We start from the raw sequence: 16,596 nt of genomic DNA, 5'->3' as shown, positions 1-16,596 counted from the left end.
ATGATATTAGAACATTTTGTCACATAACATACAAAAATAAAGTCAAAGTGGTTAATGCTTAAATACAAGACTGGAAACCATAAAACTCCTAGAGGAAAATATAGGCAGGACATTCTTTGACATAAATCGTAGTTATATATATATATATATATCGTAAGATAAAGGAGACCTAGGCAAAAATAAGTCAAATGGGACCTAATTAAACTTAAAAGCTTTTGGACAGCAAAGGAATCCATTGACAATACAAAAAGACAACCAACTGAATGGGAGAAAATATTTGCAAATGATATGACCAGTGAGGGATTAATATCCATAATGTATAAACAGCTTATACAATAATATCAGAAAAACCCAATCCAATTAAAAATGGACTAAAGACTCAAATGATATTTTTCCAAAGAAGACATAAAGATGTTAAACACATCCATGCAGAGATCCTTAATGTCACTATCATCATTCATGTGCATGCTCAGTTGCTAAGCTGTGTCCACCTCTTTGCGACCCCATGGACTATATAGCTCGCCAGGCTCCTCTGTCCATGGGATTTTCCAGGCAAGAATACTGGAGAGGGTTGCCATTTCTTTCCCCATGAATCTATAAATGTATCTATTAAATTTGAGAAATCATCAGTAACTATATCTTCAAATACTTTTCTTTTGGTCACACCCCATGGCTTTCAGGATCTCAATTCCCTGAGCAGGGGTTGAACCCAGGCCACAGAAGTGAAAGCTTGGAGTCCTAACCACTAGGTCACCAGGGAACTCCCTCTCTCTGAATATTTTTATGCCCCATTCTTTCTCTTTTCTTTTTCTAAAATTTGAATGACATGTGGTATGTAGATCTTTGAATGTTGTCCCACAGGTCCATGAAACTCTGTATAATTTTTTCCAGTGACTTCTTTTTCTCCCTGGTCTTAAGGGTGGATAATTTGTGTTGATCAATCTGCAGATTCACTCTTTCCTTTGTCATGTTCATTCTGCTACTGAACCTATCAAGTTAGTTCTTCATTTCGGTTACTGTACTTTTTACTTCTGGAATTTCCATTTGATTTTGTTTTAATAGTTCCAGTTCTCTGCTGAAGTTCCTCATCTGTTCCTTCATTATGACTATATTTGGGGGGGGCGCACAGAGTTTGAAAATATTTATGAGTTGCTTTAAAGTTCTTGATGCTAACTCTAACATCTGGGTCATCACTTTTTCTCTTTGAGATTGAGTCCGTTTTCTATTTCTTCCTATGTCTAGCACTTGATTTTTGTGTGCTGGTTATTGTACAGACCCTGGATTCTGTTGTTTCTCTCAAGACTGCTCATTTTATTCTTCAGGTGGTGCAGCAGTAAAAGAATTCACCTGCCAATTCAGGAAATGCAAGAGATGCAGGTTTGATCCCAGTGTCCAGAAGTTCCCCTGGAGGAGGAAATGGCAACACATTCCAGTTATTCGTGCCTGGAAAATTCCATGAACAGAGGAGCCTGGCAGGCTACAATCCATGAGGTCACGAAGAGTCAGACACAACTGAGGCCACACACACAAAAATATTCTGATGAAACTACTTGGCCATTGCCACCCCTTACATTCTTTAACCCTTTTATTAATCAGGGTGTCCCCTTACAGTCAGTATAATTAGCCCCCTTTATTAAATTGAGGCTTTGAAAAAAGTGAACCCATTTGTTCAAGGTGACATACCTAGTTCACGGCAGAGTCACAATTTGAAACCAACCAAATGACATAACCGTATCCTCGATCCACTTCACACCCATTCCCAAACATCTTCAGGATGATTTGGATTCCAGCCTAAAGCCCACTGGAATTGGGAAGAGGTCAGCTCCCTGAAAACCCCCATTCAGGGTAGGGCAATAGTTTTCAACCCAAATCAACAGAGTCATTTACAAAACTGAAAAATAAGGATGCTAGGCTCCATTTACTGGATTAGTATCTCCGGCAGTAGGGACGAAGAATCTACATTTTATACTGTTTCCTGGTTGTTGTTGTTTTTCCGGCAGTGCCGCGAGGCTTGTGGGATCTTGTTCCCCAACTGGAGAGATCGGGAGATGGAAGATCGAACCTTAGCCTCCTGCAGTGGAAATGAGAGTGTTAACCACTGAAATGCCAGGGAAGTCCCTGTTTCCTTATGATTCTAGTGCCCAGCCAGGGTTAAAAATCCCTGTGGTATGGGAATTCCTTGGTGGTCCAATGCTTAGGACTTGGCGCTTTCATGGCTGTGGCCTGGCTTCAGTCGCTGGTGGGGGAACTGAGAGCCCTCAGGCCACGCAGTCAAATAAAAAAAATCCCTCTAATAAAGGCAAAGCACCTCCCACCAGTATTCCTTTTCTTCTGTAGCTCAGGACTCTGACTTTGGCATCGTGCTTCGCCCAGGCAGTGACAGTGGCACTGGGCCCACGTTCTGGCTCCGTCACCTGTTAGCTGAGTGGCCTTGGGCGGCTGACCTGACCTCTCTGAGCCTTTTGCCTTCTTTCCTCTTCAGTGCAGATGGTAACAGCAGCAACCTCATGAGGCTGTTGTAAAGATTCCATGAGATAATGCACATGATGTATTTTGCACAGCACCTGACACCTATAAACACTCCATGGAGACTTTATTATGATAAACATCCTCAGCTTTTCTGCTGCCTGGAGCTCTGTCCTGTCTCCTACCTAAATCCAACTTCCAGAGTTAAACCATATCTATAACTTCTAAGGTATTTTAAAATCCCTCTCTCTGCAAAGTTAACCCAGCCTCTATCTTTGCAACTGATCCATCCCCAATGATGTCCCTCTGCCCTGGAGCAAGAAGGTTTTTTTAAAAAATTCTTCCAGGTCTTCATTTTGGGACATGTGTGATCTTGGCTCCCCAACAAGGGATTGAACCCACTTCCCCTGCATTGGAAGACAGATTCTTAACCATTGGGCCACCAGGGAAGGCCCAAGAAGCATTTTAAATTGAGCCCAGAGCCTGGAAGTGCTTCTTACAACGGACTCAGATACCCTCCGCCTCAGCCTGTGCTCTTTCTTGCCTATGATTGGGACCTCCTAGGCCATGCCCTCTGCATGCATGGTGGTAAAGAATCCATCTGCCAATGCAGGAGACTTGGGTTTGATCCCTGGGTCAGGAAGATCCCCTGGAGAAGGAAATGGCCACCCACTCCAGTATTCTTACCTGGAAAATCCCATGGACAGAGGAGCCTGACGGGCTACAGTCTGTGGGGTCGCTAAGAGTCAGACACAACCGAGCAACTAAACCACCACGACCACCGGGCCACACCCTCACGTGAAGCCCTGAGTGGCAAGTCTGCATTCCAGAATGAGATGTGAAAATTGCAAAACCAGGCTTAAACCTTTGAGATGAACCAACTTTGTTGCTGAGAGTCAGGCCTGAGTCAGTGTCCTAAGGGGAACCTGGGCCCGACCAAAAGGACTCATGGAAGGCAAGCTCCTGACACCCCATTTCTAGAAGCTGGCTGGGATACGAGAAAGGACTCACCACCACCCTCGAAGTTGCACCCCCGCATCTGCTAGACTTCTCCCCAGGACTCCTCCCCAGGGAAAGTTTTCCTAGGTGGCACATGGCCCACCCCAAGGTGACTAGACACTCTGGGGGCCCTACCGCCAGCCAGAAGCATCTCACAACCTCCATCTCAGGTCAAGCCTATAGGTTTGATGAACACAGAACCAGAGGGGTCTCTGAGCTGGGAATACTCCTGGGGGGAAAGGCAGGAGGACCCCCCTTACTTATTGGGGGTCCTTAGGTGTCAGATGCCGCACATCCTTTATCTGACCTCATCCACTGTAATATTGTCTGTTTTCTTCACCACTGAATCCCCAGGGCCTAGCAGAATAGACACTCGGTAAATATTTAATTACAGTAATAGTGAAATAGCTACCATTTATTGAGTGCTTATTGTATGCCAGGCACTTTTCAAAGGGCTTTGGGTCTCTTAACTCACACAGTACTTGCTGGATGAAAAATCTGATAACTGCCCTATGAGGCTAGACTCTTCCTAGTTTACGAATAGAGAAACTGAAAATACAGAGGTAATAAATGGACGGGGACCAGGCTTTGAATCCAGAGAAAGGTGATGACCTGGGAAGCAAAAGGGCGGGGTGTCCCAGTTTGAATGAATGCAATGGGGGTGCAAAGGCAGAAACAGAGTGGACTTTGAAGCAAGCACTTTTGAGGGAGAAGAAGCAAAGGGGGTGGGGGTGGGGGGACAGCCAGCTGGTCGCCTCCTAGAGCAAGTGTTCTGGATGTGGCAAGACAGCCCAGGCCCCTGCCCTAAGAAACGCTGATATAATGTCCCCCCAAACCACACCCCCTGCCCACAGGAAGGGGTGGAAAGGAGCCTTGAATTTCGTCGCGGCCACCGTGGAGCTTGCAAAGGGGAGGGTTTGGGCTGCTGCCCCAGTGATCATAAGCCCCCACTGCCATAAACACCACTGATCAGGTCCTCTCGTAGAAGTCCAGAGCCGGGGTGTGTGTGTGTGTGTGTGTGTGTGGTGTGTTTGGTGGGGGTGGGGCATGGCAGGCTGCTCCCCAGCACCACCTGGGATGAGTCACAGGTGACGCCCCAGCCCTGGAGCCTGGACAGGCAGAAGCACAATGCCAACCCCACCAGTGGTTCTGAGCATGCTCGCCCACTTGGCCTCATTCCTAAGATGAGAAGGCTGGGGTGGGCTTGCTGAGGGGCTACCAGGCTGACCTGCCCTCCTGGGCAGGCCATTCTGCCAACCTGACTTCTCAGGTGGGCCAGGCACCCCCACAAGGCAAATCCTGGGGGGGAAAGAACAGTGGCCCCTCTGTCCCTCTCTCACTGTTCCCACAGTGACACAAAGGACCGAGTCTGCCCTGGGCGCTCAGCCCCACCCAGCTGATCTACCCCAAATCACCAGTGACTCACCTGATCGCCTGATCACTTGCTTGTTATCTCCCCTGCTGCCTTGAAGCTCCTCCCTGTTGCTCCCACTGTACATCTGGGTTGGAGCTTGGCATAGAGCTGGCGAACAAACAGTTGCAGATGGGCCTTGAGTACAGCAGGGACCACGGCCACAGCCAGGCCTACGCTGACGGTCTTGGTGCTCCAAGGCCTCCATAACCGCTCGTGCCCCGCCCCCACAGCATGGTGGGCACGCAGGTCCTGTCCTGGACACGGTCCCCTTCACCGAATGTCCTAGTGATGCTGTGGGTTCTGACAAGTGCTGTGGCGCTTTGTGAGGTCCCAGAAGAGAGCAGTTACTTCAGGAGAGCTAGAGCTGCTGTCTGCTGTCTGGAGGGTGGGGTGGAAGGGGTGCGTCTCAGGCCCTGTCCCCCTGCCTGTTGACCAGGGAGGCTATCTGCTGACCCCTGCCGTGTTTCCCGTGGACCTTCTACAGGGAGGAGGGGGGCCCCTTGCCAGAGCCCCACTTGAGTCCCTTTTAGCCTTCTCACCACAGGCTTCTCCATCCACAGCCAGCGAGGACCACGTGGGCACACACAGTCTCCGATTGTTCCCAGCACAGCCGTTCTCTCGCATCTCAGCCCCGTCCTCTGTCAAGCCTGCCCTCTCTGCCAGTTGCCTTCCTCCTATGATTTTTGCCTCAGGGCCCTATTCCTCCCTCTATCTGGCTTCTTTCTGCCCCTCCAAGCCTGCTGGGCTGGTTTGAGCCTGTCTGAATTCCAGGTTCACCCGCCTGGACAGGATATCAATTCGTTTCCAAGAAGCCCACGAGCCGTACCTTATACCTATGGTCCCCAAGCCATTTGGGGACTCGTCTATTTCTAACCCACAGGGCCTCACTGGAAGGCATTGTGGCCTGAGTGCCCAAATCTAGCTCAGCCAAAACATCCTTAGCCAGGAACTCCGCCCAGCCATCAAAAAGCTGGGGGAACAAGGATTTACTGTATAGCACAAGGAGCTATATTCAATATCTCATAGTAACCTATAATGGGAAAAAGAGATTAAAAGTATGTGTGTGTGTGTGTGTGTATATATATATATATATATCTCACTTTGCTGTACATCTGAACCTAATACAATATTTAAAGCAACTGTATTTCAATCAAAAAAGATTATTTCATCCTTCTGTATAGCACAGGGAACTCTGCTTAAAGTTGTGGCAGCCTGGATGGGAGGAGAGTTTGGGGGAGAATGGATACATATGACTGAGTTCCCTCTGCTGTCCACCTGAAACTATCACTACATTGTTAATTGGCTATATACCAATATGAAATTAAAAGTAAAAAAAAGAGAGAGAGAGATTACTTTGGAAAAAAAACAAGCTGAGGGAAGAGAAAGCCCATTTTCAAAGCACCCACTCTGAGCCAAGTCTCCTGCTGTGCCCTTCCAAATTTAAGATCTCAGAATCCTGTCTTTCATAAACATTTAATGAATACCTCCTCGGTGTCAGGCTGATCTTTTTCACAACATTCTTGCAAATTATTATTTCCATTTGAGAGGTGAAGAGACTGAGGGTCAGAGAGGTTAAGGGACTTTCCAAGGGTTACACAGCTAGTGAATGACTCCAAAGTCTGTGCTCATCTCACTCTGCCACCCCTATCCCAGTCATGGCCTTAAAAGACACATTCAAGGACAACAGGGGCTTCCCAGGTGGCGACAGTGGTAAAAAACCCACCGACTGATGCCGGAGACACAGGTTCAATTCCTGGGTCGGCAAGAGCCCCTGGAGTAGGAAGTGGCAACCACTCCAATACTGGAAAATTGGAAAATCCAATTTTCCTTGCCTGGAAAATCCCATGGACAGAGGAGCCTGGTAGGCTACAGTCCATGGGGTTGCAAAGAGTCGGACATGACTGAGCGTGCACGCGCACAAGGACAATAAGGCAGAAACTGCAGCATTCTACCCACCGAAACAAGAGATGCAAATTCAAGTGCCTCTTGAAAGTCAAAGTTGTTCAGTCGTGTCTGATTCTTTGCGACCCTATGGACTATACATTCCATGGAATTCTGATATAGCCTGGCTATATCAGGCTGACAATTTGACCCTCTAGAAGATGCTCCATGAACTTTGGAAGGATTCCATTTCTATGAAACACCTGGCTTTGATTTTTCGCACTGCTTTGGAGCCCTCAAGATACCCCTCTATCTGGGGAGGGGAGGTTAAGGGTGAGGAGACATAAGTCACACGCATCCAAAAGGCAAGACACACTTAAGGAAAGACACATGGGAGGAATTCCATGGCTATCCAGTGGGTAAGATTCCATGCTTCCAGCGCAGGGGGTGAGGATTCGCTCCCTGGTCAGGGAACTAAGATCCCACACATGTTAAAACAAACAAACAAACAAACAAACAACTAGGGCTTCCCTGGTGACTCAGTGGTAAAGAATTCATCCGCCAATGCAAGAGATACAGGTTCCATCCCTGATGCAGGGAGATCCCACATGCCACAGAGCAGCTGGGCCCGTGTGCTGCAACTATTGAGCCTGTGCTCTAGAGCCCACGTGCTGCAACCACTGAAGCCCTCGTGCCTGGAGCCTGTGCTCAGCAACAAGAGAAACCACCGCAATGAGAAGCCAAGCACCGCAAATAGAAGCTGGCCCCCACTAGATGCTACTAGAGAAAACCACGTGCAGCCACAGGGAGCCAGCAAGGCCATAAATAAAATAAATATTTTTTTCAGAAAAGACAAGACATAACAAAAAAAGTTAAGAATAAAAAAAAAAAAGGCAAGACCTGTGGTTATGTCACAGGGACCACTTGAAAGTCTGAGCCCAAGGGTTGCCAACAGAATCTAGGTAACTTTAGCAGAAAGGAGGTTGTTGGAAGGATACCTGTAAGCTTAGAGAATTGGCGAGTGAGACAGGTTTGAAAATTGGCAGAAACCCTGGGGAGCGGAAGTAGATGACGGAAACCACAGCTAAGGATTTTGCCACAAAGAGCCTGCTGCCTCCAAGGGACACTGGTAGCCACCCAAAGTCCAGGCCACCTCTCCTCCCACGGAGCCTTCTGCCTGTGCTTCAAGGGATTCCATCCAAATGATCCAGCCTGGTGAGAACAAGTATTTGATATTTTTGTTCCATACAAAATCTGATATCTGATCTACAAGGTGGATCCTCCAAACTACAGGAATGAGAGATGGGACTGGAAAGACACACACACACACACATACAAACATAGACAGTCCAATCCATGGTCTAAGCTGGAAGGGGTCTTGAAGAGGCTCTTATCTTTCGGTTTCAGGATGGAGAAACTGAGGTACAGAGCAGACCAATGACTCGCTCAAGGTCACAGAGAGAACCTATGTTTAAGCAACATGTTGAACCCAGGACTCCTGACTCAGGTTTTCTAACTGAGCTGTAAAGCGCTTCAGGACTCATCAGTAAGGAGACGAATGTGAGGTGTGGCAAAACAGGAAGCCCTCTTGATGGAGGAGGATGGAGAAAGACTAAAGGACCGCTTCTTTATTTTTGGCCATGCCCCCTGTGGCGTGTAGGATTTTAGTTCCCTGACCAGGGATTGAACCCACACCCCCTACAGTGGAAGTCCTCAGTCTTAACCACTGGATCGCCAAGGAAGTCCAGTGGGGATCTCTTAAGATGGCTAAAACTGGGGTAGGCTGTAATAGAGAAATGTAAATAATAATATGACAGCCATTGCTTTGTTGAGGGCTTCCCAGGTGGTGGTAGTGGTAAAGAACCCGCAGGAAATGTAAGAGATGTGGGTTTGATCCCTGGGTTGGGAAGATCCCCTGGAGGCGGGCATGGCAATACACTCCAGAATTCTTGCCTGGAGAATCCCATGGACAGAGGAGCCTGGTGGGCTTCAGTCCATAGACTCACAAAGAGTCGGACATGACTTCACATGCACTCACGCACCCATCACTCTTTCTACAGGGTAAGTTCTACAGAGACAGCAATGAGATCTTAGTCCCTGCTGTATCCCCAGTATCTACCGCGGGGTCTGGTACCCAGCAGGTCCTTCATCAATGTTTTTAGAATAAATATGTCACAGGGTATGTGTTGACTATTATGTAATAAAATGTCTTTTAAAAAATAAAAAAGTTAGGGACTTCCCTGGTGGTCCAGTGGCTAAGACGCCAAGCTCCCAATGCAAGGGGCCCTGGTTTGATCCCTGATCAGGGAATTAGATTGCTCACGTTGCGACTAGAGATCCCACATGCCCCAATAAAGATTGAGGATCCTGCATGCCACAACTAAGACCCAGCACAGCCAAATAAATAAATATTTTTTTAAAAATGAAAAGTGTTATTGGAAGTCACTGCATACCACATTGTGGGTTGAACACTTTGTGTGCCGAGAAATCTCCTTGAATCCTCACAAATCCTCGTGATGCAGATGGTGAAACTGGGGTTCAGAGAGCCTGTTCCCTGCCCCTGGAGGCCGGCTGGGGACAAGCCTGGGCTCAAGAAACCATGGAACAGAGGTGCAGTCCTGGAGTGGGGACACACTCTCCTAACGCAGCACTCTGTCATTTAAGAGCTGAGGCTTGGCCGGGCGGGGCCTGGAATTTACCTAGAGACTCTGAAGCCATGCGTAGGAGGCGGCGGCGTGGGGACTCCAGCGGTTGTCAGCACAGCCTGAGGCTGGCCAGAGTACAACGTGCTGAGAAACGCTGAGAAGGCAGCTCAGAGCCTCACAGCCTCACCTCCCCCAGTCCATCCAGAGCCCCCAGAGGCCCAGAGAGGTCAAACTATTTGCAGGACACCCAGTTGATAAGCCATTGAATGTGTGTGTGTGTGTGTGTGCACGCGTGTGCTCAGTCGTGTCCAACTCTTTGCGACCCCATGGACTGTAGCCCACCAGGCTCCTCTGTCCATGGGATTCTCCAGACAAGAGTACTGGAGTGGAGTACCATTTCCTACTGAAGGAGATCTTCCCTACCCAGGGATCGAATCCACCATGTCTCTTGCATCTCCTGCCTTGGCAGGTGGGTTCTTTACCATTGCGCCCCCTGGGAAGCCCAATAAGCCATCGAGGGGAGGTCTCAAAGTCTGAGTCCCAGGGCTGCGTGGTCTCTCCACTGCCCTGAGCCGCTCACATTGGGAGCCAGTGACTCTGCTACAGGCTTCACAGTTGCCCTCGCTTCTGCCTTTCTCCTAATAATCATGCGAGGGGAAGCCGGGACTTGGCAGGGACATCCCCTGCTCCCCTCTGTCCCTCTTAGTCAGCGATATTCGCAATACACCCCCAATTTGACCACTGTCCTCTGTTGGGTTCTCCACTGGCTTTCTGCATCACGTCCACGTTTCTTCTCCCATCTGTCTCAAGGTTTTCCAGTCTGCCTGTCATTCCACCTCCCCCGCTTTATTCACCAGAACTTCCTCAGGAAAGTCCCTTTCTCTGACTCCCCAAACCAGAACGGGTTCCACTTCTCTAGGCCTGAATAACTCCCGCCCACCCCGCTTTTCCTCTGTGGAGATGATAGAATTTTTAAAGTTATTTATTTATTTATAAATAAATAAATTTATTTATTTGACTGCTTTTTATTTGATTAGCACAATGATTTGACTTACAAACATCACAAGATGGTGACCACAATAAGTTTAGTGAACATTCATCATCTGTCAACATTGTTGTTGCTGTTCAGTCGCTGTCGTGACTCTTTGCGACCCCATGGCCTGTAGCCCCGTAGGCTCCCCTGTCCATGGGATGTCCCAGGCGAGAATACTGGAGTGGGTTGCCACTTCCTCCTCCAGGGGATCTTCCTGACCCAGGAATCAAACCCACATCTCCTGCCTTGGCAGACACATTCTTTACCACTGAACCACATGGGAAGCCATAGATACAACATTAAAGAAATAGAAAAAAAATTTTTATTTGTGATGAGAATAACCCTTGGGATGTACTCTCTTAACTTTCGTATGTAACATACATCAGTGTTAATCATACTTATCATGTTGTACATTACACCCCTAGTAACTGAGATTTTATAACTTCTGTTTTTGTCCACGCCCCGCAACTTTCAGGATCCTCGTCCCCACACCAGGGATCCTCAGCAGTGGAAGTGTGCAGTCCTAACCACTGGATCGCCAGGGAATTCCCTGAGGGCTGTGCCTTTTGACTGACTGCCTTCGTCCAATTCCTCCTCCCCCTGCCCCCACCTCTGATAACCATAAATATGTTCTCTTTTTCTATGAGTTTGTTTTTTTCTTTTTTTAATATTGATTTATTTGTCTGTTAGGGGGTCTTAGTTTTGGCATTCAGAATCTTTAGTTGTGGCATGCCAACTCTTATTTGTGGCAAGTGGGACCTAAGTCTCCGACCAGGGACCGAACCCGAGCCCCCTGCATTGGGAGCACAGATTCTCAGTCCCTGGACCACCAGGGAAGTCCCCCAGTTTGTTTTTCGAAGTGTAATTGATCCACAATACTACATTAGTCCCTGTTACACAACACAGTGATTCAGTATGTCTATACATTTCAAAACAATCACGATGATAAGTCTGGTTACCATCTGACACCGTATAAAGATATCACATAATTACTGACCATATATAATAGCTTCCTTAAAGTGAACTTACCTGCATTATACCCTAGGATGTTCAGACACAGATGAACTCCTTACAAAGGGAATTTATTTTTTAAAAAATCAGAGTCATAACAGGCAGCGTTTCCAACTCCTTTTTTCCCTGGAATGTCCACCAGGGGGCTTCTTGAGCTCTTTCTCCTTCCAGAACACCCTTGGTCTCAGAGGTGACCACTGTGAGAATGGAGAGATAGCTGAGTTTTCTCCACCAGAGTAAACAAAGCTAATACAATCACAGGTGCAGCTGGATGGGGAAAAACTCAAGCCAGGATGAGAAGCAGCAAGGCAGAGTCTTAGTTTCACTGGCCCTGGGTGGGAGTCCTGGTGAACATCCATTTTCTCATCTAGAAAATGGGGATAATCCTATCAAGCATAGGGTGTTGTCAGGAGGACCGAATAAAAGCATGTTGTGAAACATCAGTTGATGCTGCAATTCCCCAGCAGTCCAGTGGTTAAGACTTTGCCTTCCAATGCAGGGAGTGAGGGTTCGATCCCTGGTCGGGGAACTAAGATCCCACATGTCATGGGGGTGTGGTCAAGATTTTTTTATATATAAAAACAAAAAAATGTCAGCTGTTGCTATCACATCACTAAGTTTCAAGGACCTGCTTGACCTGATGTATTCTGTTATAGGGATAGTGTGGGAACTGCCATGCCACCCCCTACCCCAAAACTTGCCCAATTCAGGCCACCCATGTGTGCTGTTTAACACTTAGAACCTGAATGCATTTGGACCGGACATAAATTATTTTTGCCATAGTCTCTGCCATTGTGTGTGTGTTAGTCGCTCAGTCCTGCCCGACTCTTTGCAATCCCATGGACTATGGCCCACCAGGCATTTCCCAGGCAAGAATACTGGATGGGGTAGTTGTTCCCTTCTCCAGGGGATCTTCCCGACCCAGGGATCGAACCCGGGTCTCCTGCACTGCAGGCAGATTCCAGAGAAGCCCAGTCTCTACCATTACCTATTATATATGCCTGTCTCACTGTTGCTTTATTTCACCTGCCTGGCCCCTAAAGTTCTCTAAATTTTCAGCTTCTGGTCTAAATAGAGAATTCATTCACATGGTACCTGGAATGCTGCATTAATAATCCCAATCACTGCTTTTCATTGAGCCAGCCACCAAGCTGTCTGCGTCATATATGTAAACTGAATATACCCAGGGCTTCTGGTGGCCTTGTCGCTGCATGGTGACTTATTTGTCAGGAAAAATGAAAGTAATTAAGACCCTTTCCCTGTCTCTCAAAAGAATGCAAATGGATGAGTACATTTTTAACAAGGCTCTGTTGCAGTGTAATTGACATACAATGAGCTGCACGTGTTTAAAGTGTATAATTTGACAAGTTTTGACAGAAGTCCACCTGTGAAACTATCACCACAATCAAGATAATGAATACACCCGTAACCTCCAAGGGTTTCCTCCTGCGTTTTGGAATCCTTTCCTCCTGCCTCTCCCGCCCTCCCACCGTACCCAGTAACCACTGGACTGCCTTCTGTCACTGCAGATGACTCTGTATTTTCTGGACTTTTATCTAAGTGAAATCACACAGTAATTCTCATTTTCGCCTGCCTTCTTTCACTCCGTGTAATTATTTTGAGATTTGCTCACGTAGTTTTATGTATAATTAACTCCTTTCACTTTGTTGCCGAGTCCCAGTCAATGGTATGGATGCAACACCCTGTGTTTATCCATTCACTGGTTGATGGTCACTGGGTTGCTTCCAACTGGGCTTCCCTGGTGGCTCAGACGATAAAGAGTCTGCCCGCAATGTGGGGAGACCCAGGTTCAATCTCTGGGTTGGGAAGACCCCCTGGAGAAAGGAATGGCTACCTACTCCGGTATTCTTGCCTGGAGAATTCCATGGCTCGAAGGGCCTGGCAGGCTCCAGTCCATGAGGTCACAAAGAGTCAGACAAGACTGAGGGACTAAACCGCTTCTCACTTTCACAAATAAAGCTGCTAGGCACATTAGTGGTACAAGTTTGCTTCTGCACATATTTTCGTGTCTTAAGGGTGGATACCTAAAAGTGAAACAGTTAGATCAGATGGTAGTTATATATTCAGCTTTTTGAAACTGCAAACTGGGAATTCCCTGGCAATACAGCGGTTAGTACTCTAGTACTCTAGTGTTCCCTGAAGTGTAGGGAACACAGATTTGATCCCTGGCTGGGAAACTAAGATCCTGCCTGCTCTGTGGCCAAAAAAACAAAAACAAAAAGCCCCCACAAAAAACCAGAACTACGAACTACAAAGTATTGGCATCGCTTTACATTTCTGTGTGTGTGTGTGTGTGTGTGTGTGTGTGTGTGTGTGGACTGAACCTGTGCCCCGGCAGTGGAAGCATGAAGTTCTAACCACTGAACCACCAGGAAATCCTCCCACCTGATGCTTCTAACAGCAGGGCATGAGAGTTGCATTTGCTCCACATGCTCACCAGCACTTGATTAGGTTGGTCTTTTTCGTTGTAGCTATTCTAATAGGTATGGATTTGGATTTGGAGGGAGCTTATTTTCAATGCAAAGTATGACTTCTTCAAAACATTTCTTCTTCCCTTACAGAGAGCTCTCCCTAGAGAAGTCAGTCCCTAGACACACTCTCAGATCTCAAAACTGCCCGACCCCTTCTCTCCCAAGATATAACCCAGGACTAGGGTCCTGCATAATAAAGGCAATGTATCATGGAGCTGAGTTGGCAAGAATCCTCTCCGCTTAGAAGGTGGGGATGGAAAAAGGATGAATAACCACACCTCAATAAACAATAAATTAGCTCATCTAATTCTCATATTAACCCTAAGAGATGATAAACATCCTTAACCAAATTGTAGAGATGATGAAACATGCTCAGTGAGAAAATGACCTGCCCAAGCTCACATGGCCACATCCTGGATTTGCAGCCAGGCACACCCAATTCTAAGGCTTGTGTTGGCTCTCCTCTCCTGCAGAATTCTCCTCTCTGGATGCCACAGTCCGAGAAGGCCTCCACTAGGCTCTAGCGGTGACACTGGGCAAGCAGACATCTGAAATGTGTCAGCTGAGGAGCAAAGGAATTAGAGCCATTTAGCCAGGAAGAGAGAACTCGCAGCAATGGCATAAAATCGTCTTCAGACATTTGAAGAATTGTACTTGACCCAGCATATATCATCTTTAACATTCCCGAAAATCCCATGGACAGAGGAGCCTGGCAGGCTACAAGCCATGGGGTCACAAAGTGTCTGCTCGCCTTTTGCCTGTGGAAAACTTTAGTCAATGAATAAGTTTAATCAGAGAAATGAGAAATACAGAAAAAAAGGAACAGTCAAAGGAGACCAAATAATGTAGTGATTAAGGACAGTCAAGACCTTTAGCTCTTTCTCAAGGGCCACCAATAATATTCTGAGCCACATCCTGTGAGCTGTCTTATAGATACTAAAACACCAGGGTGAAGAAATTAACTACACGATGACCAGACTGTACCCATGACATACACCGCCACAATTCCAAGAACTGGCCTCAAAGAAATGTGAACAAGTGGACCCTGGAACCGAAGATGAACTGTACTTAACCAAGATGACACTGGTCAGACCACTGATGACCAATCTGAAGGTGACTGTCAGAGCTGACTGTGCTGTTTCTGCATGTAGCCGCCTCCTTCTGTCTATAAAGGCTCTTGCTCCACTGGCTGCCAGTGCGGGTGGAGTCGGACTTTGCCCCCAGTTGCTGGCATCTGAAATAAAGCAAACTTTCCTTTCCACCAACCTGTCCTGTTTATTGGCTTTTGAGAGATGAGCAGCTGGACCCCTCACCTTTAGGTAACATCTAGATGATAAAAATATTTTCACTATTAATCATCATCATTTTCTTGATTCATTCTTTCATTTTAAAACTGTCAACAACTAGGAAGTAGGAACGCATTTCAATTTTTAAAAGTATTATTGACATTCAGTGCAGGTCAGGAAGCAACAGTTAGAACTGGACATGAAACAGCAGACTGGTTCCAAATAGGAAAAGGAGTACGTCAAGGCTGTATATTATCACCCTGCTTATTTAACTTTTATGCAGAGTACATCATGAGAAACGCTGGACTGGAATCAAGATTGCCAGGAGAAATATCAATAAACTCAGATATGCAGATGACACCACCCTTATGGCAGAAAGTGAAGAGGAACTAAAAAGCCTCTTGATGAAAGTGAAAGAGGAGAGTGAAAAAGTTGGCTTAAAGCTCAACATTCAGAAAACAAAGATCATGGCATCTGGTCCCATCACTTCATGGGAAATAGATGGGGAAACAGTACTTTATTTTTTTGGGCTCCAAAATCACTGCAGATGGTGAGTGCAGCCATGAAATTAAAAGACACTTACTCTTGGAAGAAAAGTTATGACCAACCTAGATAGCATATTGAAAAGCAGAGACATTACTTTGCCAACAAAGGTTCGTCTAGTCAAGGCTATGGTTTTTCCAGTGGTCGTGTATGGATGTGAAAGTTGGACTGTGAAGAAAGCTGAGCACCGAAGAATTGATGCTTTTGAACTGTGGTGTTGGAGAAGACTCTTGAGAGTCCCTTGGACTGCAAGGAGATCCAACCAGTCCATTCTAAAGAAGATTGGCCCTGGGTGTTCCTTGGAAGGAATGATGCTAAAGCTGAAACTCCAGTACTTTGGCCACCTCATGCGAAGAGTTGACTCCTTGGAAAAGACTCTGATGCTGGGAGGGATTGGGGGCAGGAGGAAAAGGGGACGACAGAGGATGAGATGGCTGGATGGCATCACCGACTTGATGGTTGTGAGTTTGAGTGAACTCCGGGAGATGGTAATGGACAGGGAGGCCTGGCGTGCTACGATTCATGGGGTCGAAAAGAGTTGGACACGACTGAGCGACTGAACTGAACTGAACTGAACTGAAACTATTTCATGCATGAACTACAATTAACACTGACTGAACAAAAGCATTCCACCTTATCATTTACCTGCTATTTCACTATTTTAAATTTTAAACACAAATAAAAACTCCAAGTGGCCATATAGATTGACAGAAATGAAGCAGGCTAGGTTCTGTTTCTTCAGCTTGGCAATCACTGTACTATTTTTTTTTTTTTAATCTACTGCTTAAATGAGGGAGATGTAGTACCAAAGGGGCTGGAAGTGATA

The 16,596-nt window shown here is 46.8% G+C and overlaps 1 long non-coding RNA gene across 2 annotated transcripts in view; it reads right to left on the bottom strand.

Annotated features, from left to right (window-relative positions):
* Positions 1 to 1,043: 1,043 nt before the first annotated feature.
* Positions 1,044 to 16,596, bottom strand: part of LOC112579915 — a 43,313-nt gene continuing 27,760 nt past the window's right edge. Inside the window, exons 2-3 of one of the 2 annotated variants that reach the window (XR_003104206.3) lie at positions 11,468 to 11,646; positions 1,044 to 2,071 (exon numbers count right to left, since the gene is read on the bottom strand). This is a non-coding gene — a long non-coding RNA (uncharacterized LOC112579915). Of the gene's footprint in view, positions 2,072 to 10,651; positions 10,707 to 11,467; positions 11,647 to 16,596 lie in introns of those variants that run through there. The other variant, XR_006545501.2, reaches the window with a different exon arrangement.

The sequence above is a fragment of the Bubalus bubalis genome, chromosome 17 (assembly GCF_019923935.1).
Source record: "Bubalus bubalis isolate 160015118507 breed Murrah chromosome 17, NDDB_SH_1, whole genome shotgun sequence".
Lineage (NCBI taxonomy): Eukaryota > Metazoa > Chordata > Mammalia > Artiodactyla > Bovidae > Bubalus > Bubalus bubalis.
The sequence above is the reverse complement of the archived record's forward strand: the minus strand, read 5'-3'. Positions and strand labels throughout refer to the sequence as shown.